This window comes from Euprymna scolopes, chromosome 40, assembly GCF_053919585.1.
Source record: "Euprymna scolopes isolate OS-2025 chromosome 40, ASM5391958v1, whole genome shotgun sequence".
NCBI classification, from domain to species: domain Eukaryota; kingdom Metazoa; phylum Mollusca; class Cephalopoda; order Sepiida; family Sepiolidae; genus Euprymna; species Euprymna scolopes.
In genome coordinates, this window is record NC_136521.1 from 2,914,163 (window position 1) to 2,922,031 (window position 7,869).

Below are 7,869 nucleotides of genomic sequence, written 5' to 3' on the forward strand. Positions count from 1 at the left end.
ATAGATAGATTATGCTAGATATATTTCCATATGTCTGAATACCCTATATACAAATTTTCAAATCTGTAGATAAAAAATGTATTGAATATATAGGTTGAGAATTGTTGTCTCTCTCTCTCTCTCTCTCTCTCTCTCTGGCTACCTCACACACACACACATTTTCACTTTTATAGATATAATAGATAGATTATGCTAGATATATTTCCATATGTCTGAATACTCTATATACAAACTTTCAAATCTGTAGATAAAAAATTTGTTGAGTATATAGGTTGAGAATTGTTCTCTCTCTCTCACACGAAACTGTGCGCTCGGCTTCTTCCCCCCCTTCCCACCCCAAATGCTTGGGAAACTGTGCACTGTTTTTGTTGGTTTTCAAGCTGCCTCTTCCCCCCCCCCACACACACACAGTTTAACAGTAGTAGGAGGTCAAGAGAAAGAGGGTGAGAGAGAGAGAAGAGTAAGTTGGTGAGAGAGAGAGAAAAGAGAAAGAGGGTGTTGGTTTTATATTTTTATTATCGTCTAATATTTTGAAAGCTGAATTTCTAATAAAATGTGCATCTATAGGAGATAATGCCTGGGAATGTGTTCCCCCCCCCCCACAGTTTAACAGTGGTGTGACGTCAAGAGAAAGAGGGTGAGAGAGAGGGAAGAGTAAGTGGGTGAGAGAGAGAAAAAAAAGAAAGACGGTGTTGGTTTTGTGAAAAAAGTTGTTATTTACAATTGTTCGCATTCTTGGCCTTTTGGTCAAGATCAAAGTGTAGTATCTGTTCTTCAGATGCTGCACTTCTATTTCTTGTTCTCTTTCGGTGGAGGAGAAATCCTCCACGACTGAGACAATTTTTATTTTTGTACCTTTTCTCCACGTTAAAAAACGACCCTGGTGTCTAACTCTGTCCCGTGGGGAGGCATAGTAAATAGGTACAATTGTTCGCCATTAGTGGATGTTGACGTGACGTCACGTGACATGACTAAGCGTTTTTTTTTTTTAGTATGAATAACATTTTTTGTTATAATTATAAAGTCTACACTTAATTTTATAGAAAACTAGCAGGGCTACCCGGCGTTGCTCGGGACCGTATAAACAATGAAAAAACAAAAGCAGATATTGAACATATGTTTGATTCTTAGGGGAGAGGAATCTTTCATCTCTATGTATTATTTGTTTTATCTACCCTAGGACTGATATTGTTCATGTTTTATCCCTAGCATAGGTAATTTACAGCATGTATATGAAATTGTTTTACCTTAGGGAGAAGAGAACAGGTAATATACAACATAATGTGTCTATATTACATCCCTGGCAACGCCTAGAAACCAGCTAGAACATGTATTTCAGTCAATCTTTATTATATCCTGGGCTATGCCGGGAAACCAGCTAATCTCTTTTTAGTGACTTGACCACCAAAATACCTCCCTAAGTGTGTCCTTTCTTTTGAACTTATTAGATATAGGTATCTAGAAATGTGTGTGAAATTTTGTTGAATGCATTGTTCACTATGATTTTCTTATTGTTCTACACAATATCAACTGTAGCGAAATAACACAGTAAACTTAGTGTAGTGTTAGAATAAAGAGCAAAGGAAAAAATTAGAATCATATTTTGTAATTGCAAATCTAAATTTGCTAGCATGTACCAGTATTGGCCAGGTTGTGGAAATTTGGAACTTATAACATATGTAGTGGCCTTTTCCTAGATACCTATTGCTAAAAATTATACTTTCATTTTGTTAGAAAAATCTCTCTTCAGATGCCCTGCATCATTCAAAATAAAAACAAATATTTTTATAATTGTTTCAGTATATTGCTACACAATGTGAAAGTTTTTAACGTTTGTAAAAAAAATCATGAATGTGCTTATATTGCAAAAAAGAAAATATCAGTGCACAGTATTGAAAGTGTTTGAGATTCAAAAGTCTGTAACATTTCTACTAACTTCATAAGATGTCATGTGAGAAACTGAATTGAATATCAAGACATTATCTGAAGCGTTTTTATTTTGGTGTAACATATGTGTTTACAGTGAACCTTAACTTTTAATAAACAGATTGGTATGCAATGACATAGGCTAAGAATCTTTAAAATATATATAAATTGGAAAAATGTGTGAACAAATGAAAAAAAAATGATCCGCTCCACTTGATGACATCAAGCACAGTAATATTTTAGTGAAGAAAATATGAAATTGATGTTCAGTGATTAGTTTGGATGAATGAGAAAATGTAATTGTTTGATGCATAAAAATAACTCAGTTGCTGTATTTGATATTAAGCAGCAAAATATAGTGATTTGAATATTTGGGAAAACATCAAACCAGATTATGTAAAAAGAAAAAAAAAAGATGAAATTAGAAAATATATATTTTATGTTTATGAGTTCTGCCAATCAAAATTTTGTGGCAGAAATTGGGTGATTACCATGCAATTTTATTTTGGTAAAATTCTTAAATTATTAGAATGTTTATTATAATTTCTAATTAGTGACTTGTTATAATCAAAATCCGCCCTAAAGAGTGTCCTTTCTTTTATTAGGTATCAGAGTAGGTATCAAGATTTCTACTTCTATACAAATGTGATATTTCAGATCTGTACATAAAAAATTTGTTGAATATATAGGTTGAGAATTGTTCTGTGTCGCTCTCTCTCACACACACACACGCATTCTCACTTTTATAGATATAATAGATAGATTACTCTAGATATATTTCCATATGTCTGAATACCCTATATACAAATTTTCAAATCTGTAGATAAAAAAATTTGTTGAGTATATAGGTTGAAAATTGTTCTCTCTCTCTCTCTCACACACACATTCTCAATTTTAGAGATATAATAGATAGATTATGCTAGATATATTTCCATATGTCTGAATACCCTATATACAAATTTTCTAATCTGTAGATCAAATATTTGTTGAATATATAGGTTGAAAATTGTTCTTACTCTCTCTCTCTCTCTCTGGCTACCTCACACACACATTCTAACTTTTATAGATATAATAGATAGATTATGCTAGATATATTTCCATATGTGTGAATACCCTATATACAAATTTTCTAATTTGTAGATAAAAAATTTTTAGAGTGCATAGGTTGAGAATTGTTCTCTCTATCTCTCACACACACACATTCTAACTTTTAAAGATATAATAGATTATGCTAGATATATTTCGATATTTCTGAATACCCTATATATAAAAATTTGTTGAATGTATAGGTTGAGAACTGTTCTCTCTCTCTCTCTCTCTCTCTCTCTCGCTCACACACACACACATTCTCACTTTTATAGATATAATAGAAAGATTATCCTAGATATATTTCTATTTGTATGAATACTCTATATACAAATTTTAAAATCTGTAGATAAAGAATTTGTTGAGTATATGGGTTGAGAATTGTTCTCTCTCTCTCTCTCTCACACACACACACACACATTCTCACTTTTATAGATATAATAGATTATGCTAGATATATTTCCATATGTCTGAATACCCTATATACAAATTTTCAAATCTGTAGATAAAAAATTTGTTGAGTATATAGGTTGAGAATTGTTCTCTCTCTCTCTATCACACACATTCTCACTTTTATAGATATAATAGACAGATTATGCCAGATATATTGAAATATGTCTGAATGCCCAATATACAAATTTTGAAATCTGTAGATAAAAAATTTGTTGTATACATAGGTTGACAATTGTCCTCTCTCTCACACACACACACATTCTCACTTTTATACATATAATAGATAGATTATGCTAGATATATTTCTATATGTCTGAACACCCTATATACAAATGTTCAAATCTGTGGATAAAAAAATTGTTGAATGTATAGGTTGAGAATTTTTATCTCTCTCTTTTTCTCTCTCTCTCTCTCGCTATCTCACACACACGCATTCTCACTTTTATAGATAAAATAGATAGATTATGCTAGATATATTTCCATATGTCTGAATACCCTATATACAAAGTTTCAAATCTGTAGATAAAAAATTTGTTGAATATATAGGTTTAGAATTGTTCTCTCTCTCTCTCTCACACACACATTCTAACTTTTGTAGTTATAATAGATAGATTATGCTAGATATATTTCCATATGTCTGAATACCCTATATACAAATTTTCTAAACTGTAGGTAAAAAATTTGTTGAGTATGTAGGTTAAGAATTGTTCTCTCTCTCTCTCACACACACACACACACACACACACACAAGTTCTCACTTTTATAGATATAATAGATAGATTATGCTAGATATATTTCTATATGTCTGCCTACCCTATATACAAATTTCCAAATCTGTGCCCAAAAATGTGTGGAATATATAGGTTGAGAATTGTTCTCTCTCTCTCTCTCTCTCACACATATTCTCACTTTTATAGGTTATATAGGTTGAGAATTTTTTGCTCTTTCCATCACTCACATTCACACTTTTATGATATAATACATAGATTATGCCAGATATATTTACATATGTCTGAATACCCAATATACACATTTTCAAATCTGTAGATAAAAAATTAGTTGAATATATAGGTTGAGAATTGTTCTCTCTCTCTCTCTTTCTCTCTCTCTCACACACACATTCTCACTTTTATAGATATAATAGATAGATTATGCTAGATATATTTCCATACGTCTGAATACCCTATATCCAAATTTTCTAATATGTAGATAAAAAATTTGTTGAATATATAGGGTGAGAATTTTCCTTCCTCTCTTTCTCTCTCTCTCTTTCTCACACACACACAAGCTGAAAATTGTTCTCTCTCTCTCTCTCTGACTCTCTCTCTCTCTCTCACACACACACACATGGTCATTTTATAGATATAATAGATAGGTTATGCTAGATATATTTCTATATGTCTGAATACCCTATATACAAATTTTTAAATCTGTAGATAAAAAATTTGTTGAGTATATAGGTTGAGAATTGTTCTTTCTCTCTCTCTCACACACACATTCTCACTTTTATAGATATAATAGATTATGCTAGATATATTTCCAAATGTCTGAATACCCTATATACAAATTTTCAAATCTGTAAAGATAGAATTTGTTGAATATATAGGTTGAGAATTGTTCTCTCTCTCTCTCTTTCACACACATTCTCACTTTTATAGATATAATAGATAGATTATGCTAGATATATTTCCTTATGTCTGAATACCCTATATACAAATTATCAAATCTGTAGATACAAAATTTGTTGAGTATATAGGTTGAGAATTGTTCTCTCTCTCTCTCTCTCACTCACTCACTCACTCACTCACTCACACACACACACACACATTCTACCTTTTATAGATATAATAGATTATGCTAGATATATTTCCATATGTCTGAATACCCTGTATACAAATTTTCAGATCTGTACATAAAAATTAGTTGAATATATAGGTTGAGAATTGTTCTCTCTCTCTCTTCTCTCTCTCTCTTTCACACACATTCTCACTTTTCTAGATATAATAGATAGATTATGCTAGATATATTTCCATATGTCTGAATACCCTATATACAAATTTTCTAATCGGTAGATAAAAAATATGTTGAATATATAGGGTGAGAATTGTACTTACTCTCTCTCTCTCTCTCTCTCTCTCTCACGCACACATTCTCACTTTTATGGATATAATAGATAGATTATGCTGGATATATTTCCATATGTCTGAATACCCTATATACAAATGGTCAAATCTGTAGATAACAAATTTATTGAATAGATAGGTTGAGAATTGTTCTCTCTCTCTCTCTCGCAACCTTACACACACAACCACACGCAAACATTCTGACTTTTATAGATATAATAGATCGATTATGCTAGATATATTTCCATATGTCTGAATACCCAATATACAAATTTTCAAATCTGTAGGTAAAAAATTTGTTGAATATATAGGTTGAGAATTGTTCTCTCTCTCTCACACACTCACATTCTCACTTTTATAGATATAATGTATAGATTATGCTAGATATATTTCTATATGTCTGAATACCCTATATACAAAGTTTAAAATCCGTAGATAAAAATACGTTGAGTATATAGGTTGAGAATTGTTCTCTCTCTCTCTCTTACGCACACACACACACACACACATTTTCACTTTTATAGATATAATAGATAGATTATGCTAGATATATTTCCATATGTCTGAATACCCTATATACAAATTTTCAAATCTGTAGATAAAAAATGTATTGAATATATAGGTTGAGAATTGTTGTCTCTCTCTCTCTCTCTCTCTCTCTCTCTCTCTCTCTCTCTCTCTCTCTGGCTACCTCACACACACACACATTTTCACTTTTATAGATATAATAGATAGATTATGCTAGATATATTTCCATATGTCTGAATACCCTATATACAAACTTTCAAATCTGTAGATAAAAAATTTGTTGAGTATATAGGTTGAGAATTGTTCTCTCTCTCTCACACGAAACTGTGCGCTCGGCTTCTTCCCCCCCTTCCCACCCCAAATGCTTGGGAAACTGTGCACTGTTTTTGTTGGTTTTCAAGCTGCCTCTTCACCCCCCCCCACACACACACAGTTTAACAGTAGTAGGAGGTCAAGAGAAAGAGGGTGAGAGAGAGAGAAGAGTAAGTTGGTGAGAGAGAGAGAAAAGTGAAAGAGGGTGTTGGTTTTATATTTTTATTATCGTCTAATATTTTGAAAGCTGAATTTCTAATAAAATGTGCATCTATAGGAGATAATGCCTGGGAATGTGTCCCCCCCCCCCACAGTTTAACAGTGGTGTGACGTCAAGAGAAAGAGGGTGAGAGAGAGGGAAGAGTAAGTGGGTGAGAGAGAGAAAGAGAGAGAAAAAAAAGAAAGACGGTGTTGGTTTTGTGAAAAAAGTTGTTATTTACAATTGTTCGCATTCTTGGCCTTTTGGTCAAGATCAAAGTGTAGTATCTGTTCTTCAGATGCTGCACTTCTATTTCTTGTTCTCTTTCGGTGGAGGAGAAATCCTCCACGACTGAGACAATTTTTATTTTTGTACCTTTTCTCCACGTTAAAAAACGACCCTGGTGTCTAACTCTGTCCCGTGGGGAGGCATAGTAAATAGGTACAATTGTTCGCCATTAGTGGATGTTGACGTCACGTCACGTGACATGACTAAGCGTTTTTTTTTTTTAGTATGAATAACATTTTTTGTTTTAATTATAAAGTCTACACTTAATTTTATAGAAAATGATGTATATATAATAGAAAAAAAAAATTACTGGTTTTGTTGGATTCAAGTGGATCCCCCCCCCCTCCAGTTTAAGAGATAGCAGGTCACGTGGTAATATACAAAATGGCTAGCGTAAATATAAAGATCGGTTTTTTTATCGACGAATATTTTGAAAGCTGAATTTTTTTTTATTCCTGTACATTTTTTCCTGATATTTTTCGTTAAAACTCTTGTATAAATACTATTTTTAACCAGTTAAATACGTTGGAGACATTGTCATGGAGTTTAATAATCTCTAGAACAAAGCAGAAGAGAAATTACAAAAGTATCGGTAAAACAAAGTGTTTGTTTACATTTGTTCGCCATTACTGGATGTTGACGTCACGTCACGTGACATGACTAAGCGTTTTTGGATTATGTAATATTAACATTAAAATGACAGGTTTTTTGGGGGGCCCCCCTAGGAGAGAAATGATCAGTTCACCCCCTTTTAATGGTCCGTTTGGTGTGGAATTTCGATATTTGTCATGCGGGTGATCAAGGTTCAATATGATACATAATTTGTCAACTTTGGTTGTGTCTGTCAAAAGTTTGAGCTGACGTCACGTCACGTGACACGTATTGAATAACGTTAAAATGACAGGTTTTTTGGGGGGCCCCCCTAGGAGAAAAACGATCAGTTGACCCCTTTCT

The 7,869-nt window shown here is 32.6% G+C and overlaps 2 pseudogenes; both read left to right on the forward strand.

Moving 5' to 3' along the window:
- The first annotated feature begins 726 nt into the window (after window positions 1-726).
- On the forward strand, window positions 727-860 carry LOC145265846 (U2 spliceosomal RNA; annotated as a pseudogene).
- Window positions 861-6,873: 6,013 nt separating this feature from the next.
- LOC145265847 (U2 spliceosomal RNA) lies at window positions 6,874-7,007 on the forward strand (annotated as a pseudogene).
- Window positions 7,008-7,869: the final 862 nt, after the last annotated feature.